At 35.6% G+C, this 27,062-nt stretch overlaps 1 protein-coding gene across 8 annotated transcripts in view; it reads left to right on the forward strand.

Moving 5' to 3' along the window:
* RERE (arginine-glutamic acid dipeptide repeats) overlaps window positions 1-27,062 on the forward strand; it is a 570,111-nt gene that overhangs the window by 50,627 nt on the left and 492,422 nt on the right. The window contains exon 2 of one of the 8 annotated variants that reach the window (XM_074218545.1): window positions 26,707-26,888. The exons of 6 other annotated variants lie outside the window; for them this stretch is intronic. The gene's annotated coding sequence lies outside the window, so the exon portion shown is untranslated. Of the gene's footprint in view, window positions 1-11,127; window positions 26,889-27,062 lie in introns of those variants that run through there. One more of the 8 variants, XM_074218540.1, reaches the window with a different exon arrangement.

The following is a 27,062-nucleotide window of genomic DNA, read 5'->3' on the forward strand; positions in this document are numbered from 1 at the left end:
ACATCTTTATATTAATCATTGTGAAAGAAGAATCAGAACAAAAAGGAAAAACCACGAAAGGGAAAAAACATAAAACATTTTTTACCAGCTTGTTAAAGGGTATGATCAGTTTTATTGCTTTTTGGACACAGTTCCAGATCGCTCTCCAGAATAATTGGATTAATTTACAATTCTACCAACAGTGCATTAATGTCCCAATCTTCCCAAAACCTCTCCAACATTGATCAATTTCCTTCTTTGCTATTGCAGCCAGTCTAATAGGTATTAGCTGCTACCTCACCATTGTTTTAATTTATATTTCTCTAATAAAAAATGATTTGGAATATTTTTTATAAAACTGTGTTGTATTCAACCTTATTTTCTTTATTTGAAAACTGCCTGTTCATATCCATTGACCTTACAAATTTGATTCAGTTCTCTCTCTCTCTCTCTCTCTGTGTATGTATGTGTATGTATGTATATATATATATATATATATATATATATATATATATATATATATTATATTTTTCAGGGCTATGGGGTTAATTGCCTTGCCCAAACCCACACGGCTATGTAATTATTAAGTGTCTGAGGTCAGATTTGAACCTAGGTACTCCTGACTCCAGGGCCTGTGCTCTATCCACTGCATCACCTAGCTGCCCTTCTATATATATTTTAGTAATGAGACGTTTTATCAGAACCATTAGCTGTGAAAACTGTTTTCTAACTTTCTGTTTTCCTTCTTAACTTGTCTGCATTGGTTTTCTTCGTGCAAACCCTTTTTAATTTAATGTAGCCAAACCTTAGTTTTACTTACTCTCTCATCTTGTTCCCAAATCATTTGTCATCTTACTGATTCTGCCTTACAACAGCGGTGTGCATATTCTCCCCTCTGACATTTTTATCACCTGGGTGCAGGCAGTTGTTTCAGTAATCTTCTAGTTGATTTCCCTGTTTTAACTGCCCATCTCAGTTACCTTTCTGACGTGCAGGTCTAACATGTTATTGTTCTATCCATTCAACTCCTGTGACTGTTTTCTCCACTATCAAATATAACATCCCTTGCTTTGCATTTAAAACCCTTCACAACCTGTCCCCATCCTCCCTTTTTGATTTTATACTTTATTCTCCTCTACATATTCTGTGATCCACTGACACTGGTCTACTTAATGTTTCAACTGAACCCCACATACAGCTTAGCTGTTTCTCCTGCTTGGAATCTCTTATTCTTTGCCCTCTGGTTTCTTTCAAGACCTAATCTCATTCTATTCCCTTTGAGATGTCTTTTAGGGTCCTGCTAACAACTTGTACCTTGAGATTACTTTCTCCCTATTGTTTTTTAGTTTGTATGTACATAGGTATTTGCATGTTGCTCCTCCATTATCATGGGAGCCCCTTAAGTGTAATGGTTCATGCTTTATGACTTTCAGTATCCTTAGTGTTTTAGCATTGTTCGTTCTTTTTTTTTTTTTTACCATTTTACCATTTTGTTTTCCAATTATATACAATAATATGTACCCATAATTTTTTTTTTTTTTTTTTTTAAGTTTTTGCTAGCCAGTGGGGTTAAGTGGCTTGCTCAAGGCCACACAACTAGGTAATTATTAAGTGTCTGAGGCCGGATTTGAACTCAGGTACTCCTGACTCCAGGGCCGGTGCTCTATCCAATGTGCCACCTAGCTGCCCCCTGTACACATAATTTTTTGCAAGGCTCTGAATTCTACTTTTTTTCCCCCTCCTCCCCGCCCCCCACAGAAGGCTGTCTGACAGCCTCTACAATTGTTTCCATGCCATGCATTGATGTAAATTAAATGTTATAAGAGTAAACATAAACCCCTCCCCCCCAGGAAGATGGGAAATCTCAAGAATAGCGAGAGAAAAAAAAATGTACTTCAGTCTGTGTCCAGATTCCAATGGCTCTGTCTCTGGGATGAGTTGCTTTCTTTACCATAAGTCCACCAGAGAAGTTGCTTCAATATTTTCTTCTAAGTTGCTATTACTAGCTGTACCTCCACTCTATTTCTCCCCACTCTCATTATTCTATTCTATTCTCTCTCTCTCCTTTCAACCTGGCCCTGTCCAAAAGTGTGAATCTGAGTACCCTCTCCCTCTATCTTCCCTCTCGTCTGTCACCTATTCCCCCTCTTCCCTCCCCCATTCCCCCTCATCTTGTCCCTTTCCCGTCCTTCTCCAGGGCAAGACAGATTTGCTCACCCTATTAGTTGTGAATGTCATTTCCTTCCTGAGCCATTTCTGATGAGAATGAAGGCTCACCCAATTCTCCCTAACCCTTTCCCCTCTCCACTCCATTGAAAAAAGCTTTTTCTTGACTCTTATGTGAAATCTCTCAGCTTCTTCTTCATCTCCTTTTCCTTCCTCCCAGTACTTTCCCCCATCACCCATTGATTCCATCCCTTTACCACATCCTACCATTATATTCTGCTCCTTCCTCTGTCCTGTCTATATATGCTCCTTCTAACAGAGAAAGTTCATATGAGTTATCAATATCTTCTTCCTGTGCAGGAATACAAACAGTTCAACATCATCAAGTTCCTCATAGTTAATCCTTCTCTTCCACTCCCTCTATGGTTCACCAGCGTACTATACTTGGAGAGCAAACTTTTTGTTCAGCTCTGGTCATCTTGATGGGAAATTTGAAGGTCCCCTGTTTCATTGAAAGTCCATCTTTTCCCCTGAAAGAGGATGTTCAGTTTTGCTGGGTAGTTGATTCTCAGTTGTAAACCAAGATATTTTGCCTTCCTGAATATCATATTCCATTCCCTACAAGCCTTTAATGTAGATGCTGCCAGATCCTGTGTAATCCTGACTATGGAGCCTCATTAGTTGAATTGTATGTTTCTGGCAGCTTTTAGAATTTTCTCTTTGATTTGGGAGTTTTGGAATTTGGCTATAATATTCCTGGAAGCTTTTCTTTTGGGATTCCTTTCAGGGGGTGACCAGTGAATTCTCTCGATTTCTATTTTACCCTCAGCTACTAGAATCTCAGGGCAATTTTTCTGTATTATTTCTTGAAAAATGAAGTCTAGGATCTCCTGGTCTAGGATCTTCTCCTGGTCCAGGCTTTCAGATAGTTCAGTAATTTTAAAATTATTTCTTCTGCATCTGTTGTCTTTTTTATTTTTATTTAAAAATTTTTTTCTGGATCTGTTTTCAAGGTTGGTTGTTTTTCCATTGAGATATTTCACATTTTCTTCTAATTTTTGGCTTTTTTGGAAGTTTTATTTCTTCCTGATTTCTTAAAAAGTCATCAGCTTCCTTTAGTTCAATTTTGCATTTGAAGGAGTTATTTTCTTTAGAAAGCTTTTTTATCTCCTTTTCCAGCTGGCCAATTATACTTTTTAAGCCATTCTTCTCCTCATTTGCCTTTTAATTTGCTTTTTCCATTAGGCCTAAACTGGTTTTTAACATATTATTTTCTGAAGTATTTTTTTATATCTTTCACCAAGCTTTTGATTTGGTTTTCATGATTTTTCTGCAGTGCTCTCATTTCTCCTCCCAATTTTTTTCTCCACCCCAGTTAATTGCTTTTCAAAGTCTTTTTTGAGCTCATCCATAGTCTGAACTCATTTTCTATTACTCTTGGAGGTTTTGGATATGGGAGCTTCGATTTTGATCTTCCATGGACTAAAGTAATTCTCTATGGTCTGATTCTTCTTTTTCTGTTGTTTACTCATTTCCTCAGTCCAAGACTAATTTACTGCACTTCCAAGGCTTTCATTTTCTTTTTGGGTGGGGGTGAACACTCCACTGGGACCTTTATTCCTCCAAGATCTTATGCTCTCTAGCCTGTGCTTTGATATATAGATGGCCCATTACTTCCCCCTGCCCTGGGGCTAAATGGAGGGATCCAGCTTGGTTATTTAGTATGGAAGCCCAAACTGCAGTATGTGAGTTTAGGCAAACAGCAGAGTCCTACCCCAGGGAGAGCAGAAAAATCTCTGCAGACTTCCTTACAATCTCTGAGGTGCAGGCTGCTTTCTCCTGATTCTCACTGCAGATTCTGTGGCCATGCTCCTCACTCCCCAGATGCAGCAGAGTTCTCTTCCCTCCCCTTCAAGCTGTTGCCAGTGATTGCTGGGCTGGGCTGGGCTGACCCTTTTAACTTTTTTAGAACCAACTTTTATCCTATAGTGAAAAATTTATTTTTCTGTGATCTGAGTTCAGTATGAGTAAATAGATTGCAATTACATTGGCTCATCAGATGGAAGGATATTCATAGTCAAAGTTGATCTATGATCCTAAACCAGAGTTATATTATTGGCACCTATATTTATTCATTTGATATTTCTTTTTGTTGTTTTTGTGTTGATATTCCATGTTGAATGTATTAAGATATCAGTGAAGAAGATTGAATGGGCATCTACAATTTTTAAATATAATGAACATTTGGGGCAGCTAGGTGGTGCAGTGGATAGAGCACAGACCCTGGAGTCAGGTGTACCTGAGTTCAAATTTGACCTCAGACACTTAATAATTACCTGTGTGGCCTTGGGCAAGTCACTTAACCCCTTTTGCCTTGCAAAAACCTAATATATATATATATTTGACATTTTCCTGGCTTCATTTAGTTTTTCAAATTATTTATATATTTACTAGAAAGCACATTGATGTTACAAAAAGATGCTTGTTTCATATTGGATGCTCTTAAGAACTTTATATTTTTCAGAATAGTTGGATTGAAAACATTTACTTAAAAATCTTCTTGCACATATGAAATCTGAGAAATAGCTAAATATATCATTTCTTTAATTGTGTCTTTCATATACTGTAGCATTTTGGGGCCTTTAAAAGTGTAATTATAAAGACATTATTTAGCTCTTGGAGGAATGATTTACTTGCTTTTTCATATGGCCAGTTAATAAACTTCTTGTTGCATTTTTGTAATAATTGGATAGTAGATTTTTTTTGTCTGACAAGATAGTAAGAAGAGTACAACAGCCAAACAGTATGTTATTATTTTTTAATTGTATTTTTTCAGTCATATTTAAAGATAATTTTTAACATTTTTTTAAATCAAATTTTTAGTTCCAAGATTTTCTCCTTCACTCCCCTATGATGGTAGTAAACAGTTTGATAAAATTATATTATTAGAAAAATCACATCTGTCTGATAGACTATAATAGATGTTAGTAATGTGTGTAGTTCTTATGTATTAGGTTTATCACGTAGCAAAAAACCCCAGACAAATACCAGACTTGAATCCTAGCAGTTTGTTAATAGAAGAGTTAATAGGAACTGCTTAAGTGCCATAACATTCCTGGTACAGAGTGAAGTTTATATTGTCAGATTGGTCAATGTTAATTAATTGTTTTTCTTTGTTATGTCAGCAAATATCTAGAAGAAGAACTTGTTATTTCAAGGAGTCAGCTTGACTCCAACAAGAACAGGTCATGCCAGATTATAGCTTCATTTCCTTTTTTGACAGTATTAGTAATTTAGTAGAAAGGGAATGCTTTCTGTGTGGTTTACTTAGGTTTTAGAAAATCTTTTGATAATATTCCACATAGTAACTTTGCAAAGAAGGAGGACCAGATGAAAGAGCCGTTAGAGGAATTCTCAATTTGGATTGCCAAACTCAGAGTTTATAACCCAAAGTCGAAGTAGGAATAGGTTGACTTTGTGTTGTAGGACATTTTTATCAGATACTTGAATAACAGATGTTATTAAAATGTTGTTATTGCTATTAAAATCACATTTGCAGGTGACATAAAACTAATAGATGGGATAGTTAACATACTGAACAATAGGATCCACATATATTTTTACAATTTAGAGCTTTGGTCTCCATCTAACAAGATGAAATTGAAGTCAAGATATATTCAAAATCTTGCACTTGGATCAAAACAATTAATCTCACAATTCCAACTTGGGAGAAATGAATATTCTGCAGTTATAGAGGTAAGGTAGTAGCTAAAATAGCCCTAGTATAATCTTGCCTTATACATTTAGTGAGAAAACATTCCTTGAATAGGGAGATGATAGTCCCATTGTGCCCTGCCCTCTCAGACTTGAGTATCATATATTCTTGGTACCACTATTGAAGAATATTGATAAACTGGACAATTTCCATAGAGGATTATAATCAGGATGGGTGGTAGCCTTTTAATTCATGTCATGAGAAAATAGTGGAAGGAACTGGGAATATCCATTTATTTATTTAGTTTTTGCTTTTTTATTTGTTTGTCAAGATAGTGGGATTAAGTGATTTGCTGAACGTCACACAGTGAAGCAATTATTAAGTTTCTGAGTCACATTTGAACTCGTGTCCTCCTGACTCCAGGGCAGGTGCTCCATCCACTGTGCCACTAACTGCCCCATAACATTCATTTTTAAAAAGTCATTTCACAAAATTTGAGTTCTAGATTCTCTGCCCTGTAATGTCTCCCTTACCCATTGAGAATGCAACAAAATGATTTTGGGTGGAAGTTTTAAAAAGATCGGTTTGGGTTTCATTTCAGGAGGTTATGGGTTCCCCCTTTTTGGAGATCTTCAGGTAGTTGCCAAGTTTTCTTTAAATTTGGTTCTTTTTTACTAGAGATTCTTGTTGTTTATTTAAATTGAATTCTTTATTAAGACTATTGTGGGGATACTTATAAAGAGAAACTATAGAAGAACAACTTGATTAAAGAGAAAATTTAAAAACAAAAACTGATGACTATATTATACTTTTACTGTAGTCAGAATGACAGAATTCAAACAAAATTGATATGATTTGTAATAGGAGAATTAAAACATGTCCAAAGATCTGGTAACTTAAAAACTCCCGGAATTGATCATCGATGATTTCTTTTTCTTCAAATAGAAAAAAAAATAACATGGGAATTATTTCTTAAATGTTTTTTTTTTGTGTGTGTGTCATATAATACTGTTGACTCTATGCTTGCCCTTGCCACTAATTAACAGTAAATTGCAGAAAAATTGCAAGCTTATTTCTGGCAACTCCTTTCTTTGCCTGAGACTCCTTTATGGATGACTTGCCATCTGGATAATATTTAATAAGCTTTTCAAACTCTTGCTATAACATTTAAAGTCTGGAATATATTGTTTACTTGAATTGAACTTTTAGAGTTGAGACAGATGATTGTCTTATGGATGTTTAAGTTGAATTGTCAAGTAGTAATGAGATTTTTTTAGGTTTTTGCAAGACAAATGGGGCCACACAGCTAGGTAATAGTGACATTTCTAAAGTTTAAATCTTAAAAACATCTTTACTGATAAATTTAATGAACTAAAATACTTACTATATTTAAAAATCTTGACATAATTAAAGGTGAAGCTACAGGCCAAGTGTTAAGTCTTCAGTAGAAAAATATTTTCAGCTTAAAAATAGTTTCTTGCTTTGATGAAGGTTAGAGTGAATATATTATTTAGCATGACTTTAGTTATTCCCCAAAATAATTAAAAAAGATAAGTTATTATTACTATATTTTTAAATTTTGCATCACCAATTTTTTTTAATATTTCCTTTCCAGAGAGCCATCCTATTAATCATTTTTTTAGAGAAAAAGCAGATAGCCACCCAAATTGATCAATACAGAAAAAGTCTGAAAATCTTTGCAATGTGTATTATACTCATAGACATCCCAGCTTTGTAAAAGATTGGTTTGGGAAGTTTCTTTTCATTTATAATTTGGGCCAATTTGTTTTCTTTTTTTTTTCAACATGTTTTTAAAAATTATTTTGTGCTTTAGTTGTTTTCTTGACACTTTTTACTTCTCTTTGCAACAAATGATGAAAATTTTTTCAGGTTCCTCTAGATTCATATTTAGAGCACAGTAACATTCTCCTTTTTAATTTTATTTTTTCCAATTATATATATGTAGAAACAATTTTTTTTTTAAGGTTTTTGCAAGGTAATGGGGTTAAGTGGCTTGCCCTAGAAATAATTTTGTGGTTGGGTTTTTTTTTTAGGTCTTTGCAAGGCAAATGGGGTTAAATAATTTTCAGTTTTATTTTTGTGGTCTTTTCTCCTTACCCTCCTTCTCCGCACCCCCCCCCCCCAGCATATTAAGTAATCTGATATAGCTTATACATGTTACACATATTTTCGTATTAGTCACATTGTGAAGCAAGAATGAGAACTAAAAGGAAAAAATCACAAGAAGGAAAAAAGGAGAAATCAAAAAAAAGTGAAAATAATATATACTTGGAACTGCATTCAGATTCCATAGTTGTTTCTATGGACGTGGATGGCATTTTCCCTTGCAGGTCTTTTAGAATTGTCTTTGATTGCTATATTGCTGAGAAAAGCTAAGTCTATTCTAGTGGATCATTACATAATGTTCTCCTCCTTTTGCTAATTTCACTCAGTTTTAATTCATGTCTTTCCAGGTTTTTCTGAAATCTTCCTCCTCGTTGTTTCTTATAGGGCAATGATATTCTTTTATATTCATATGCTACAACATATTTTAACCCTTCCCATATTGATAGCCATTCTTTCAATTTACATTTCTTTGACACCACCACAAGAGTTTCTATGAATTTTTAGTACATGTGGGTCTTTCCTCCTTATTTATGATTTTTTTGGCTACAGACCTAACAGCTGGATCAAAAGGGTATTCATAAAAAGTATTCACATTGGCCCATTCCATTTTCAAATTACTCTTGAGAATGATTCTATCAGTTCACAACACCAGCAGTGAATTAGTGTTCAGTTTCCTGAAATCCCCTCCAACATTTTTCATTTCTCTTTTCTGTCATATTAACCTGATATGTGTGATGTGATAGGGATCAGTTGATCACAACATTCTCTTAAGATTTATGTACCACAATTTTTTTTTAGTGTGTAAGCCTCTACTTTGTTTCCTGTTTTTTTTTCCTAGCACAAAAAGTTTTCCAGTGAGAACGTTCTCCTTATCAATCATCTTGTTGGTGGTTTACGCCTAGTTGTGGAATCTCTGAGTCCAAGAATATCCAGCAGAGTGGTTAACTTTTTTCATAATTCCTAATTGATTTCCACAATTTTTATACTGATTCACATGATTAATTTATAACAATGCATTACCTTGCACTAGTATGCCTATCATCCCACAGCCTTTTCAATGTTATTTCCTTTTTTTTTGTTCATCTTTGTCTATTTGCAGGAAATGAGGTGAAACTTCAGGGCTGTTTTATTTCCATTTATTTTATAAATAATCTGTAGCATTTTTTATTCATTGTTAATAGTTTGCATTTCTTTTGTAAGGTATTCTTATTTAGTAGAATTATAATTATTAACTTTATAAAACTTAATTTATGTGAATGCTTCAATATGGGAAGCCAACATGCTACTAAGATAATACTGTAAAATAGCTTGTCAAAGAGTCCTTTTAAAGCTAGGTGATCATGGCCCGAAATGAAAGTTCTTTGACAACAATGTTTAAGCTCAATAACAAAAAGTTTTGGAAAAATTGGTCTCCTTTTCCTTATACTTTTAAACTATTTTCCTTTCCCTCTCCCTTACCCATTGTAATCAATAGATATGTATAAATTTTCACTAGGAGTTTATTAGCTCCACCAGCTAATGAATAGCTTTGTTTTATAATTAGTCCTCTGGAATTTTGTTTGGTTATTGAATTTATCTGTATTGAGATCTTAAAAATTGTTTATCATTACAATATTATTATTGTACAAAATTTCATTCCTAATTCTGCTCACTTTCCTGTGTATCAATTTGCATAACTTTTTCAGGTTTTTTGAATCTATTCATACCTACATGATAAAATTCCATATTATATTTATGGATCGAATATCAATCATTTGAACAATTCAAGAGAATCTTCTTAGGTTTCCAATTCTTTCCAGTTGTTCCTCTTTAAAAATAAACTATTCTTAAATATTTTTGAATATCCTTAGAATATCTGTTTTAGTTAACTCTTTGGTTTACTCTTCCTTTTATTTTCCCCTACTTGTATGAGGCAGCCTCAGACACTTCCTTGTCCCTGAGAAAGTCATTTAAACTTTGTCAACTGTAAGAAAGTGGTGAATAATAACACCTCCTTCCTGGTGTTGTTGTGACTTCTTGGTAAAAGGTAAAACGTATCAATCATTTAGATGTCCTACTTCTTCTTTCCTTTCCTATGTTGAATAAAATATATTCCTGTACCCAGCACTTTGTAGGTATATTTTTCCTCTCTCCTTGTTTGTGGAAACTTAGATTTTTGAATCCCCAAATGTATAAGATTATTTCCCCTATCCTTCTCCCATTTCTTCTAGTGTATGTTTATTGTCCTCCTTCCTCCTCTTACTCCATTATTCTTTTTAAGATCATTAAAATATGGTAGTAACCATTCCTGTGTCCCCTGTCTGTCTAACCATCCTTTATAGGTGGGAAAATAGAAAACCAGGTCTTTGAAGTCCTCTGATTTAATTTCCCCCCTGAAAATTATAGGATTATGCGTAGTCGTGCCGTAAATTGTTCTTTCTGTGTGTGTGTATGAAATATTCTGTCTTTATAGTGGTGACTGCTAAATCCTCCATTATTTGAATTGTGACTCTTGGGTATTTATTTGAATTCTTTCTGACTGCTTACAGTATTTTTTATTCTTTGCTCTATAAGCTCTTGATGTTGGCTATTATATTCTTGAAATTTTGGGGTTTAAGACGGTCACCACAGAATTTTTCCTATTTTCTTTTCCTCATCCAGTTGTAATAGATCTAGGTAGTTTCCCTCTTCAGTTATATTTTTTTTCTGTGAGATACCTTATTTAGTATTTTCTTTTTCAGTCTTTTGACTTTGTTTTAATATTGGCTCATAGAGTCTAACTTCTATTTTATTCTTTATTATTTTAAGGGAGTTTCTTGTATAAATTTTGTACCTCTCGTGCCAGGCTTTTAATTCCCTTTCCAATATTTTTCTTCTATAACTATTATTTCTTTTTCATTTTCTCTCTCTCTTTCTTGCTCTCATTTCATTTATAAAAACATTTTAAGCTCCTTTATCCCTTCCAGGGATTTTACTTGAATTTGTGCTCAAGCTGTGCTTTTCCCTGAAGCTTTGATTTTAGATGTTTGAAATGTTTTCTTTTTCTGAATGCTTTCTTCTTGAACTTGTGTGATAGAAATTGAATCCATAATAATTATTCTTTCCTCCCTTCCTTTGTTCTTCTTCCCCCCCCCCCCCCCCCCCCCCCCCGCCCCACTTCTTTCCTTCTCCCTATTGTACAAGCTTTTCCCTGCTCCCAAAGTGACATAAAATCTCATCATGTCCTTCTGGGCCTGAGTTTTGTAAATTCCTTGCTTAGATTTGAGTAACATGAGTAACATGTTTCTTTTGTAATATCTATAGACTATCACTGGAGTCTGTCATTTTCAGCCATTTGAAAAATTCTGCTTGATCTGAATGACAACTTTAGACTCCAGTTTGATCTTGATTTCTGCCCTTGTTCCTTTGCAGACTTAAGATTGACCCACAGGCCTTTTTTTGGAGACACCTATTCTACTCATGGAAATGGAGCCTGGAGCTTGCTTCTGAATTTCCTCCTTTTTTTTGTATTCTGGTCATCTTCACCACTACTCCTCCTTCACAGTTGATTATTTTGATCACAACTTGTTTTGCCATTCCCCAATTGATGGACATTGTTCATCCCTATCCTCCAGCTAGTCCTTTGCCATCTGATATATTTTCTAGATTTCTTTGGAGGTGATGTCAGGGAAACTTCTGCTACTCTATTTGTTACTCTACCATCTTATAATACAACTACTCTTTTTATTTAATGTTAGCATAATATAATGAATACTGGAGGATCTGATTTCAAACTCTAGTGCTGTTATTTACTACTTGTTTGACCCTGGGTAGCCTTTTAGGTCATTTATTTCCTCCTGTGTAATTCAGTTGAACTATGGTTATGTGATCATTGTATCATAGAATCATAGAAACAGAGATCATAGAAATTATTTGATCTAATCTAATCCCTTTATTTTACAAATAAAGAAAATGAGACAGAGATAAAATAATTTGTCCTTAGCTACATAAGTATTATGCGGCATCACTGAGATTTGAAATCAGGTCCCTCATTTGACTCATCTCTGAGGTCTCTTCTAGCTCCAAATCTGTAATCCTCTACTGCTAGTTCCTATATGGTCTGAGAATTTAGTCAAAAGCAAATATGATGGGCACTGTGATTCTGTAAGTTGATTTTTGTATATATGGCAAGTATATGAGATTTTAGAATGGTGTTTTTAATTCCAGAAAATTGCAATTTTATTCTTAAAATATTAGAAGCTTTTGTGTTGGAGGATTGGTTAGTGTTTAAAAATAAACTCATACTTATTTTTCATGTTTTTTCTTCCAAAAAAAATTAGATGTATTTTGATAAATCAGGTTTTAAAAAACCCCTTTCTTGCCTTTCAGGACTTTTTTTTTAACTCTATGAAATCCTTGCCATTATTCAGCTTAAATTTTTTTTAAGTGTTTGCAAGGCAGTGGGGTTAAGTGGTGTGCCCAAGGCCACACAGCTAGGTAATTATTAAGTATTTGAGATTGCATTTGAACCCAGGTACTCCCGATTCCAGGGTTATCCACTGCGCCACCTAGGCACCCCTTAAAATTTTTTTTTAAAGAAAATTCCTTAGATACTTTCTTTGTAATTTAGGGGGTACATTGTATCTTCTATTTTAACAGTTATACAAAGGAGACATCCTTCAACCCCCCCCCCCCACCTTGAATTCCACGCTTTTCCCCCACTCGTTGCTTGTGTTGTCTGATTGCCTTATTACAGGTTTAGTAAGCCACCGCATTTAGTTTGTCTGAAAGGGCATAGAGGAGCTTTGATCTAATTTAGGAAAGATTAGACCCATAGTGATAAATCACAGATCCTCGAATTATTGAAGAGCAAAAGAGGTAATTGGGTCATTCAGACTTTGTGTTATAGACCGAGGAAGAATTTCTACTAAGATGTAGCCTTGAGGTCTTGGAGACCATGAACATGCTGCACTTCAGTTTGAGATATGTATTTTTTATTCCTGCCTTTTTACTTCTCTGTTTTCACGGATTTGTGTATCCTAGAAATATTTTACTTTGGCACTATCCAAATTAAATACTATTATTGCTTGATGTTGGTAAGTTTTCATGCATTTAAGTTGCTTCTTTTTGTTTGGAATTTTGAATATCATTTCAATTCGTCTATCCTGAAATCTAAATTGGCTATGGGACTGGTAAACATTTCTGTACATTTCTTTGTTCAACTTCTACTTTTTCCCTCCTAAAACAAGTAACGTTGAGGTAGGATCCTACAGAGAGGATTGTAATGACTGTTGCCTCTTGAGCCAAATGCTTGCCCCATGACTTCAGCAGCAGAAGCTGTGAGAAACAAAGGAGAGCATGAATCGGCTTCATAATGTTTCTTTTCTTTGCCAAATGCTGTGTAGATTGTAAATGAAATCTCTGTCTACTCTTGGGGGTTTCTTTTGACCAAGACATGGGAAGGAAACAAAAGGGGAAGAATATGAACACAGATTAGAGGCAGAGAATGAAGCAGCAGAACCATAATATTGCCGCCTTTCATTTTCCTCTTTTTTTTCTAGAATTTAAGATACTTTGCTAAATACTGTGGTCTTCACTTATTCTCTGTTATTTATACATACCTAAACAAAGCTTGAAAAAAAAAGCCCTCACTTGATTTTTATCTCCTCAAAATATTATTTGTCCATTTCTCTTATCCTTTACTCAACCAAGCTACTAGAAAATATTGCCTCTACTTTTCCTCTTATTTGTTCAAACACTTACCTTCTGATTTTCTACCTTGTCACTCAATTGAAGTTGTTTTAATAACCTGTGATTTCTTCATTCTAAATCCCTTTCTCAGTCCTTATCTTTAACATCTCTAAAGCAATTGACCATCTTCTTGATACCATCTCTCCTGATACCATCTCCTGAAATGTTATCCTAAATCATCAACTTCAAGTTAGACATTTTAAACTGGATATCCTATTGATATCACAAACTAAGCAAGTCTAAAATAAAATTCTTCTTTCTAACTTTGAATCCACTTCCTTCCAAATTTTCACATTTCTATCTCCCTATTGTTCCAAACACCCAAGCTTTAGTACCACCCAGATCACTTGCCTTTTTAATAGGAAACTTGTAGAGACTTTCTATCACCTAGGATTAAATTCAAACTTACTTCTGCTTGACATTTCAGGCTTTTTCCAACTTGGCTCTAATCTCCCTTTCCAGTCTTATTATATGTTACTCCATTGCCTAACCAAGTTGGCTTTCTTGCTGTTTTGAACTTAGGACATTCCACTTCTTTCTCCTCTATGCTGTTTTCTAGGCTTGGAAGATATACCCTCTTCACTCTGCTACCTCCAGTTGAACTTTTTTGATGCTAGTGCATTTTGTTTTGTATGTGAGAGTGCATCCTAAGTTGGAATTTAAGTTCTAGGAGGGTAAGGACTCTATCTTTCTTTGCCTCTCCAGTTCCTGTATCTTTGTGCATATTTTCTCGGACACAGTAAAAGTGTAAGAAATAGAATATAATTTCCTTGATGTGATTTTTTTTTTTTACATTTTTATTTTGTGTCTCCCATGTCTGCATATAGTAAAGGTAAAAAGTAAAAGTTTGAGGATTGATTGTGTCCTTTTTATAGTTCAACCAAATCCATTTCCTAAAATCTCTCATTCCCTTAAGACTCAGGTCCCTTGTTACCTTCTGTGGGAAGCCCTCTACAATTTTGCTCCCATCTATATATATATTTTAGCATTGTCAAATGAATATAATTGTAACATTAAAAAAAGCACATTCAAATATACAGAATTTCACAAAGACAGCAGTAAGCATATAATTTAAGAGCAAGGTGCATTTCACATGGGCAACCTCTAGTTTTGTCCCCCAGATGCATGTAGAACCATATCTTCAGATTTACCTATAATTGGCATTGATACCCAACCAGTGAGAAGAGTCCCAAACTAATGGACTTTGGGACTTGGATATCAGTGTGTGCGAACATGTGTGTTTTTGTTGTTGTTGAATTGTTTTCAGCTGTGTCCCATTCTTTTTTTTTATCTTCAATTTAATATTTATTCTCATTTGTACAATTCTTTATACATTAATAAAATATTCTTGTTAAAAGTAAGCAAAATACCCCCTCCCCCAAAAAATATAGATTCGAGTGATAAAGTAAAGGGGAGAGAAAAAATTAAAATTAAAAAAAATATTTGTAGGTATGGCCAGGTGGTGCAGTGGACGGAGCATCCAAGCCAATATCCAGCCCCGTACACCCAACTATCACCCAGCTGTGTGATATGCAAGCCACCCCAACCCCACTGCCCTGCATAAACCAAAAAAAAAAAAAGACCTAAAATAAAATAAAATAATTATGATAGTAGGGGCAGCTGGGTGGTGGACAGAGCACTGGCCCTTGAGCCAGGAGCACCCGGGTCTGCATCCAGCCTCAGACACCCAATGATCACCCTGCTATGAAGCCCCAGGCAGGCCACCCAGCCCCATTTGCCCTGCATCCCCCAAAACAATAATAATAATAAAAAATGTGCTTAAGTCTGTGTTTCAACACCACCAACTCTGTCATGGGTGGATCACATTCTTTATGATAAGTCCATCACAAAAGTTACTTCCAAGTTTTTCCACCTTTGCCATTGCTGATCGGAACTTCCTCCTTTTGTATTTCTCCACTACCATGTACTATATTTTGTCTCTCCTTTTACTCTGACTCTGCTGTAGGGTAGCTGAGTGGTGCAGCAGACAGATCCCTGGCCCTGGGGCCAAGATGCTCCCAGCCCCCATACCACCCCTTAGACCCAGCATCCACCCGGCCCTATGGTCCCCGACAGGCCATCCAATCCCAGCCCCTTGAAAGAAGTAGAAAAGAAAATGCGTTATGGCTGACCACTCTCCCACCATGGTCCATCCTCTCCTCCTTCATTCACATTCCCACCCCTTCCCCCTGTCCCCCCCTTTCTTACTCCAGATGCCTATACCCCATTGAGTATATATGCTGTTTCCTCTCCTAGCTACCTCTGATGAGAGCGAAGATTCCTTCATTCCCCTTGCCTTTACCCCTTCCATATCATTGCAATAGCTCAGTGTAATAAAGAAAAAAATCTTATTATATGAAATATCTTGGCCTATTCCCCCCTCTCCTTTTTCTTTCTCCCATTACATTTCCCTTTTTTCTATTGACTCCATTTTTACACCATATTTTATCTTCACATTCAGCTTTCTCCTGTGTTTCATCTATAAAAGCTCCCTCTTCTTGCTCTGTTAATTAAGAAGGTTCATATGACTATTATCAGTGTCATTTTTCTATACGGGAATATATGCAGTTCATCATCATTAAGTCCCTCATATTTTCCCCTTCTCCTTCAATATCTATGCTTCACCTGAGTCCTGTATCTGAAGATCAGACCTTCTGTTCAGCTCTGGCCATTCCAAGAGGAACATTTGAAGTTCCCCTGGTTCATTGAAAGTCCATCTTTTTCCTTGGAAGAGGACATTCAGTTTTGCTGGGTAGTTGATTCTTGGTTGCATTCTAAGCTCTTTTACCTTCCGGTATATCATATTCCAAGCCCTACGAGCTTTTAATGTAGTTGCTGCTAAGTCTTCCTGTGAGATCCTGAATGCACCTCCACAGTATTTGAATTGTGTCCTCTGGCTGCTTGTAATATTTTCTCTTTGACTTGGGAGTTCTGGAACTTGGCTATAATATTCCTAGGGGTTGGTTTTTTGTGGTCTCTTTCTCAGGGGGGGATCGGTGGATTCTCTCCATTTCTATTTTGCCCTCTGCTTCTAAGATATCAAGGCAGTTTTCCTGTAGTAATTCTTTGAAAATGATGTCAAGGCTCTTTTCCTGATCATGACTTTCAGGTATTCCAATAATTTTTAAATTATCTTTTCTAAATCTGTTTTCCATATCAGTTGTTTTTTCAACGAGATGTTGGTTTTGAAGTATTGAATCCTGAGTTCTATTCTTTGTCTGAAGGATTTGTTTTCCTCAGAGAGCTTTATCTCTTTTTCCATCTGGCCAATTCTGCTTTTTAAAGCATTCTTCTCTTCAGTAACTTTTTGAATTGTTTTATCCATTTGATCTAAGCTGGTTTTTAGCATGCTATTTTCTTCAGCATTTTTTTGGATTTCCTTGACTAAGCTGCTGACTTCATTTTCATGTTTTTCCTGCATCTCTCTCCTTTCTTTTCCCAGTTTTTCTTCTAACTCCCTCATTTGATTTTCAAAGTCTTTTTTGAGCTCTGTCATAGCCTGAGCCCAATTTCTGTTTTTCTTGGAGTCTTTACATGCAAGAGCTTGTGCTTCCTCATCTTCAGACTGAGTGTTTTGATCCTTCTTGGGCTCACAGGCAAAATATTTCTCTCTCTCTCTCTCTCTCTCTCTCTCTCTCTCTCTCTCTCTCTCTCTCTTTAGGTTTTTGCAAGGCAAATGGGGTTAAGTGGCTTGCCCAAGGCCACACAGCTAGGTAATTATTAAGTGTCTGAGACTGGATTTGAACCCAGGTACTCCTGACCCCAGGGCTGGTATTTTATCCACTATGCCCCACAAAATATTTCTCAATGGTGTTCCTCTTTTTTCTCTGCTTGCTTATTTTCCCACCTTTAGCCTGTTTTGGGGGTGCTTCCTGAGCTTTTGGGATACTTGCACAAGGGTCTCAGTGTGTGAGGCTCTGTCCTCCCTCCTGGTCTGTGAATGACCATAAGTGTCCCCCTCTGCCACAGGGCTGAAGTGGAGGGGGCCCTGTTGTTCTCTGGTGGGGCCTAGACTGTGATCAGTATCTGCATGTGGTCAGAACCCCAGAGTCCTGTTCCAGGGGCAGAGGACAGAGCAGTCTCTCTTCACTCCCCTCCCTAGGCTCAATGTGCTCATGCCCTGGGAGTTCCATCTGCTTCTGTTTCCTGGATTTGGACTGCCTTGGCCAGTCTGCTTGCTGTGTGCCCTGAGGACTGGGCTTCACGTGCTCACTCTGGCAGAGGTCCGTGGCACCCCCAGGTGCAGAGCCTTTCTGCTCTTTCCAGGTTACCTTGAGTAGGAGAACTGCCTCACTGGGTCCCACTGTGGGTTCTGTCTCTTGAAAGTTTAGTTATAGTCCTTAGTGTAGAAGTTCTATGAGAGAATGCCTAAGACACGATCCTCTCTTGTCTCCATCTTGGCTCCGCCCGCCCCCATCTATATTTTCACACTTAGTTCATAATTCTCTTTTAGGCCATAATTGCTCTATGGCCTAGTTATATAACCTATTTGCTAGTTTTCCCCTAAGCTCATCTCTGGGCCCTTGTATTTCAGAAATTGCTTCCCATGCCTGTAAGTATACTCACTCATCAATTCCATGTCCTGGCTGAAAGCATCTGATTCAGCTTAATACCTCTTTTCCAGAAACCTTTCCTGATTTCTTTATTGGTTTTTACCCTTCAAATTATCTCATATTTACTTCTCTGTAGTACTTATTAATGATTGTTTCCTTAAGAATAGAAGACTTGTGACCTATATTCCTGAAATCAGGCCCATCTGTACCAACAATGCCATGAATCTTTTTTTGTTTTCTGTCATCCTTTTCTCTTTTGCCCTTTGGAAATCTTATTTTATTGTTAATAAATTCTCTTATTTTAGAGCTTTTCTTCTGATATTTTTGCATCTAAAGATATTAAAGACACCTAGATTTTTTCCCCCAAATATGTCCTTACTGTTTGAAACTCTTTCTAGAGCCTCTTGGGTTTTTGTTTTTTTTTTAACATGTTCTTCAGTGTTTTCCTCTGCTTCACTCCTACTAAACTTGTGTTTTTTCCTCTCTACAAAGTCTGGTCTCTCCATTTCTCTCCTTTATCTCAGTTTATCACTTCTGCTCTGATATTATTTTTATCATTTCATAATCCTGGCCCTACAAATAACCTTTTCAGTTAAGCATTATCTTCCATCCTTAAATTATTGGTCCTCTTGACCTATCCTATCAACCCTAGGGTTACCAAATGCTGTTTATGCCTTCTCAACAGTATGAGATGGATCCCAACCAATCTTCCTTTTTTGCTTCTATTTCATACTGAATTGCTTACTGAATTTTGCTGGAAAAAGTAACAGAATTACAAATGACTAATTCGTGTTATTTAATCTCATCTGGATTCACAATATTGAACAGCAATTCTTTTTACTTTTTAAATTTAATTTTATTTTCAGTTTTGAATTCTCTTGATCCTTTCCCTTCCCCCAATCCATTGAGAATAGGAAAAAAAAAACAACCTATTGTAAACATATTTAAGCATGCCAAACAAATTACTGCCATGCCCAAAAAGAAAAGGAAACAAACTTCAATCTACACTCTTGAGGACTCTTTCTGAAGATCACCTGGTAGGAGTAGATACCAGACACTGAGGTCCTTTCCTTACATTCCAACATTACTGCAGAAAGTGCAACTACTATGAGCTTAGGCACATTGTTAGAATGCCAGATGTAAGCTTGCCAAAAAAATTATTTTATGCGCGAAGCTAGGTGGTGCAGTGGATAGAGCATCGACCCTCGAGTCAGGAGGACCTGATTTCAAATCGGTCTCAGAAGCATAATACTTACCTAGCTGATTGACCTTGGACAAGTCAGTTTATCCCACTGCGTTATTTAAAAAAACAGAACAAAATAAAAAACCCTATTTTTATGGAGAACTCAACACAGGGCAAGTGCTCACAAGTGCTCAGAAGAACCGATACTGCGACACCCTGAAGATCTCATTGAAGGACTTTAGAATTGATTATACAGCTTGTGGACACTGTCACAGGACTGCCCAGCGTGGTGTGTCCTCTTAATTGAGGGGTCCGGGCTCTATGAGAAGGGCAGAATGGAAATAGCTCAAAGCAAATGTGACATATGTAAGTTTAGAATACCCATCCCCACATGGACTATTTGTGTCCAAACTGTGGAAGAGCACTCTGAGATTGTTGAGGTTTGATTAGCCACAGTTGGACACACTGTAATTTTTCTCAAGCAAAGTGATGTCATTTTGGACTTTCTTCGATAATGAAGGATAAGAATATAATCAGATCTCTACCTAGAGGTGAATAGTATGCTTCATCCCAAGTCTTTCGGAAATGTAGTTAGTGACTTTGAAAATTGATTATCTTTAGTGGTGGATAGGTGGCATAGTGGATAGAGCCCTGGCCCTGGAGTCAGGACTGAGTTCAAATGCGACCTCAGACACCTAATAATTATCTAGCTGTGTGACCTTGGGTCAAAAACCTAAAAATAGTAAATTGATTATCTTTATACTAAAACCAGTTGTCTTCCTGGTTCTTCTCACATACTTTACTTTGTATCAGTTCTTACAAGTCTTTCCAGATTTCCTTAAAACCTTATTCTTCATCATTTCTTAAAGCAGAAAAAGTTTCTCTCCCCTCCTGACTCCCCAATTTTCACTTTTCCTCATTTCTTCCCAGTTGAGTTAGAGGAAAAATTCCTTCTTCCCCAGACTAAATATACTTGTACTTCTTTACCACAATCTTGCCTCAGTGGAGATTTTCTTTATTAACTTGTTACTGATTATATACTGAGTTCTTTACTATCTCTAACCAGATATGTTTAGGGTATAGCAAATATTTAAATGTCTCTATAATTATAAAGTTTTTTTTATCCCTCTCTTCCCTGTCCTTAATCCCCATGCATTCCTTTAATCTGTCCTCTTATACTTTCTTTGACTTTTACTGCCTAACTCCTTGAAAGAATAATTAAACTTACTGTCTTAACTTTCTTACAACTCACTTTTCAATGTCTTCTGAGTATAGCATTTTATTCATGTCAGATTTCCTATGTTTTCTCTTGGAATTTATTTAATATGTTAATCTTTTCTTGGTCCTCACTTTCCTTACCTTTTTAAAATTTTGGGCACTATTGAAGATATTTATTCTTTCTTCCTTGACACTATCTCCTCTTTGGTTTTTGGAATCTTGCCTCCTAACTCATCATTTCAGAGTTGTTGTTTTTTTGCTTTCACTTTCTAAAGTTTAGTATCACTTTAGGTTTTTATTTATAACTTTTTTTTCTTTTGCTCCATTATATCTTAGTGACATAATCTTTTTTATGGGTTCAGTTATCTTTTTTTTTTTAGGTTTTTGTAAGGTAAAGGCTTGCCCAAGGCCACATAGCTAGGCAATTATTAAGTGTCTGAGACCGGATTTGAACCCAGGTACTACTGACTCCAAGGCCGGTGCTTTATCCACTATGCCACCTAGCCGCCCCTGGGCTCAGTTATCTTTATGCAGATGAATTCATAATATTTTATTCCAGTTTTTCTTACACTGAAATACATAATCTGATTTAGAAAGAACTTAAGAAACTAAATGGCTAAATGTGATTCTTCTAATGCAACTGTTAAAAAATTTTTTTTTCAGGCTTTACTTGCTTGTCCTCCCATTTAGTGAGAACCAATTGTTGGTCATTCTAAACTTAGTATGTCTAAAATAATTTGTTATTCACTTTGCTCCAATTGGCCTCTCTTTTGAACTTTCCTATTTCTTTTCAGAAAAGTTATTAAACCTTGAAGCTCCTGTTTCTCACTTTCTTAGTCCATGTTTGCCATCTTTCATCTTCTCAAATGGATACCATTGTGATTTATGCCCTCATCATTTCTTGCCTAGATTATTGACCTAGTCATCTGATTAATCCTTATTATTTTAACTATTATTTTCTCTCCTTCATCCTCAGAGCTGCTAAAGTGATTTTCATGAGCTACAGGGCTTTTAAGACCTTTTATAATCTTTTTCAGTCTTTTATGCTCTTCTGCCCTCAATGGTTTAACCAAAAAACCTCACTTAAGGTTTAAACTTAAAACAATCTACCTCCATCTTTATGTCTATCCTCTCTCCCTAGAATATATATTCCCTTCTCTTTTCACTTCTTTCTCCTCAAATTTCTGGTTTCTTAAAACCTCAGATCAAGTACCACCTTCATAATGAAGCTTTTCCAGGTCTCCCTTGCTGCTAGTACTCTTGCCAATACACATTAATATACATATATTATGCATCAGATTGTAAGTTCTTTGTGAGTACATATGACTTTTTTAAAAATTAAACTTTTGGTAGCTAGAGTACTCTTTTTTTGGATATACATATACAATCATGTTAAGCATATTTTCACATTGTTAAAGAAGAATAAGAACAATAAGGAAAACCACAGGAAAGAAAAAATAAACAAAAAAAATGAAATAGTATGCTTTGATTTGCAATCATATTCTGTGAATGTGGTTAGCATTTTCCCTCATTTAGTGTCTTGGAGAATTGTCTTGGATAATTATTTTGCTGATAAGGGCCAAGACATTCATACTTGATCATCATACAGTGTTCTTCTGGTTGTGTTCTATTCATTTTGTATCAGTTCATATAAATCTACTCAGATTTTCCCAAAACTGTCCTGCTTATCTATTCTATAGCACAATAGCTGTAAGCACATTCCACCCAACAGTACAACTCCTTCACAATTAAATACCAAAATTTGTTCAGTTTTCCCCAGTTGATGGTCATCCCTTCCATTTCCAATTCTTTGGCACCGCAACAAGCTATTTTCATATTTTTGTATCTTTGGTTTCTTTTCCATATTTTTTCTATGATCTCTTTGGGATTTAGACCTATTGGTATAGTTGGGTCAAAAGGTGTGTATAAATAAAAATTCTTTTAAGAGTGGTTTCAAATTGCTTTCCAGAATGGTTAGATCACTTCAGAACTCTACCTTCAATGCTTTTAGTACTCAATTATTTCCACATCCCCTCCTGTATTGTTTTTCTTTTTCTTTCAATGTGATAGGTGTGGGATGGTATTTCAGAATTGTTTTAAGTTTAATTTATACATGAAAAAGTTCTTTAAATCATAAATGCAATTTTTCATTTGACATTGATTTCTTCTGAAAATGGACAGATACTGTTTATGTCTTTGTGTCCCCAGGACCTAGCATGGTATTTGAAACATAGTAAGTGCTTAATAACTGCTTTTGAATTGTTGTTTCTGTGATTCTACTTTAGATAAATTCAGGAGTGGCTAGGTGCTGCAGTGAATAGAGCACCAGCCCTGGAGTCAGGAGTACCTGAGTTCAAATCTGTCCTCAGACACTAGCTGTGTGGGCTTTGGCACGCCACTTAACCCCATTTACCTTACACAAGCCTATAAAAAAATAATAGATAACTTCAAACTATTTTATATTGAATTTAATCTAACTTAATGTACTCCCTTCTCATGCTAGTGGTACTGTATAAGAAACCTACCTTTCTTCCCAGCCTTTCCTCATAGTTGGATTACAGATTGTATTTTTAACTCAAATGCATGACAGTAATTTTATTAAGACTAATACTAAGGTATTTATGACTTGCAGTTTGTATAAGATATTCGATTCTGTATTTAATACATTCTTTAAGATAAAGGATCCTTACTCTTGGCAGAAATTCCAAGTATTTGGAAAACTGCAGACTTTCTAAGTAGGATGTTTTTCAATAACTTGTCAGTTACTGTTCTCTTCATGTTTCATATTTTTGAGTGTATTGTCCAGTCACCATCTGAGGCCTTATCCAGAAATACACGGAAATATGCTTTCTTGAATAAGAATAGAAAGCTTATGGACATTGTGTCATTTTTCTTTGAGCTGTGGTGAAAAAATTGTTCAATAAAGTGACATGGTGCTAGTGTTCACCATGATTGATGTTGTTTGTTCTATGCCTTACTTCCTTCCTTCTTCCTTAGTCAAGAAGTGAAACCACCTACCTCTCTGTCCTTCTCTTGTCCATCCCCATCAACTCCTCTAAGACAACATCAAACCCACAACACACCTGCACCTTGGATACAACATATGCTCTTATGTTCCTCTGTTCTTTCAAATGCAATGCATTTTAACCAGAAGAATGTAATTTGAATTTTTTTTTTTTTTTAGGTTTTTTGTAAGGCAAATGGGGTTAAGTGGCTTGCCCAAGGCCACACAGCTAGGGTAATTATTAAGTGTCTGAGACTGGATTTGAACCCAGGTACTCCTGACTCCAGGGCTGGTGTTTTATCCACTGCGCCACCTAGCTGCTTCTAAATTTTGAATACAATTTGTAGAACCATGGTACAAATGTCATTTTAACTGAGTGGTGTTTGTTTTTTTTTTTGAAACTCATAGTATTTTATGGAGATCATGAATATGGTTCTCACTAGTTAGTCTGTTTACTTGCAACCCAAGCCATGGCTCTCCAACCTTACTTTTAAAAAGTTTTTATTGAAACAATAGACAATGTATTTTGATTTGCTGTTTTAGCAAGAGCTCTGCGATAGCAGGCCTTAGTTTACTGAAGCATTTAGTAAACTCACAGAGGGTTGTATAAAATCACCCTGTGAAGGCCAATGTTGCCCATGGACTGTGCTTTGGACAGTCCTGTCCTAAGCAGAAATCAAATAGAAACCTGGTCACAGCAATGTGTCAGTTGCTAAATTGGGACTAGAACCCAGTTCTTTTTATTCTTTTCTGTACCAGATGATGCTTTCAGTATGTGGAAGAGGAAAGGATAATGTATCCCTGTCCTATTTCTGAGTGTTGCATCTTTTACCTTGGCAAGAGTCTCCTTTGAAATTCTCTGGTAACTGCCTGGCTTGATAACTGCAAAGTCTTTCTTTCCCTTTTGAAATTTATTCCTGCAGTTTAAGCCATTGCAAATAAAGACCTGAGGAGCCCTGACTTGTTTCATTTGTGTGCTTTTGATCTTTTTCATTCTCATAGTTGAAACTGTTCTTCAGCCTTTTCTGTTCAAAGGAGGTTGCCCTTTTCCACCTCACACAGTAAGTGATTTTCCTAAGTGGACAGTCTGATTTAGTTAAAAACTCTGATTTTTCTCTACTATTAAAATTTAAGTGGCAGGAGAGAAATAATAAGTGACAGTCAAAGAACATATCTTTTTATTTTATTGAATGAGAAAATTGCTGTGTAGTGACCAAATTCCTATGTCAAATTATTGTAATTTTATTACTTTTCTTTATGAGAAATCTTGATTACTCCTTTTATAATCTATCTAGAATGTTAGGTTGAGTAACATCCCTGTTACTGTGTCCCAATTAAATGCACTTCATGAAACTTGTTTTGAGGGAAAACCTGGGGCTTTGATAAACAGACTTGCTCATGAATATGTGCATATTCATATGTACTTTCTTATACATATATACATGTAATAAGTGTATAGCATTTGGGGAGAGCAGAAGATCATCTGAAGTCCATTTTAGTGATTTACACATTATTTTAACTGACTGACTTTAAAAATAAATATCCATTTGGAAATCACCTTTTACTTACCTGGATGTTTTGGTGAACTCTAGAGTTGCAAAGAAGAATGTTCTCTACTAAGAAATTTTTGGTTTTCTTTTCTTACGCTCTTCGTCTTGGATTACCGTATTTCCTCATTTTATAAGACACTCCCATGTAATAGATGCACTTTAATTTGGGTGCCACAAATTTGAAAAAAATGTATTACGTAAAATTAATCAACTCAAGTTTTATTCATCATGAAATTCAAGAATCTTCTGCCCTTAACTTGTATCTTTTGGACAAGTCTGGTATGTGGACGCATGCTTAGTCTGTTTCATTTCATGAACCTGAAGCACCAATTGTGTCCTTTGAAATTACTCACTTTTTTCATCAGTAATTCTTGCTTCCTGCTGCACCATATTTGTGGACACAGGAATTCCATTCCATTGGTCCTTTGCTTTTCAATCCATCTCTTCAATTCCCTCTTGAAATCAGGCCATTTGGCTGCCTTGCCTCTTATGGCCTTCTGCCATGGTGTTTTCGGTAGGGTTCCTTCTTCTCATAGCCAGTCTCTAATTGTTTCCTCAGTTGGAGGAGGACCAAACTGACTTTCAGCAGCATGATTTTTCATTCACTTTTGCAAACTGGATGACTTTTTACTTGAATTTAGCACTTCATGAAAATATTTTCTGAGCCATTTCTGGGTAGAATGTGGCAAAATATAACCTTAATATACTGGTAACAGTTGCAAAATAATGAGCACAAGACAACAAGAGTGAAAAAGTGGAAATGCAAGTAAAAAAATCTATAACCACTGTACAAGACGCCCCAGGTTTTAGACCCCAGATTTTTTTTGGAAAAGGGTGTAACTTTTTCCATGGGGAAATATGTTAGAGAAGATTGAGGATGAGCATTTAGCATCATTTTTGTCTATGACTGTGCAGCAAAGAGATTAGTTTTTCAAAGGTTCAAAAAATTTGTGGGTGCTGTGAAACTTGTAAGCACTGGATTACTTTGGTTATTGGGTTGAGAAAGGATGTGAATCTGTGATTTAATTGATATAAGGAACTATTACCAACCTGCATTTAAATATTTACTATCAAAGGGAAATGAAGCACTTTGCTTAGAGAATCTTCATACAGGATGATGAGCATGTTAATGAATAATTTTTGTAAAATTTTTCTAATTTGTTATTTGACACTTTTTAAAAAATATGACTTGAGGTTCAGATGGCTTCCTTGTTTGCAATAATAAGTGGTATTGAAAGCAGTGAGGAAAAAGATGTTTTTTAAATGAAGTAATAATTATAAAGTTTCAAATCTTCTAAAATGGAAGTGAATTTCTTATCTGCATCAAATTATTTTAATTGCAATTTTTTCTCTTGAAGGGGATTATTCTTCAGCAAGAACTTTCATAAAGATATACTGGTGTAGCATAGCTCACTAATATTTTAGAAAGAATATTACTAGTAATAAAAAGGACAGAATTATTGTAGTTAGATACATTAATTTTAATAACTTTTTCTTTACAGCTCTTGAACCAAGATGTGAAAAGTTAAACAGAAATATGGTTCTCATTTTGATTGTGCTGAATTTATTATGTCTTTGATATGGAGCACCACCTTCCCTACACATATCGGAATAGGGGTAGTAGGACTTTACTGTTTTAAAAGATTGTGAGTGAAGTTAATTTTACAAAGCACTTGCAGAAAAGGTAAATGAAAAACTTTGCTTACTTGTTGTTCAGAATAATTTAATAAAAAATACAATTATTTGAATCTTGCATGTCAAAAAGTGCCCCTTTGAGTTATAACCTCATATATAATGTGTTTGCCCAGTACTCTAGTTTTTTAAGAATGGTTTTGCTTATTTCCAGACATTTTTGAAT

Source organism: Macrotis lagotis, chromosome 1 (assembly GCF_037893015.1).
Source record: "Macrotis lagotis isolate mMagLag1 chromosome 1, bilby.v1.9.chrom.fasta, whole genome shotgun sequence".
Classification (NCBI taxonomy): Eukaryota; Metazoa; Chordata; class Mammalia; order Peramelemorphia; family Peramelidae; genus Macrotis; species Macrotis lagotis.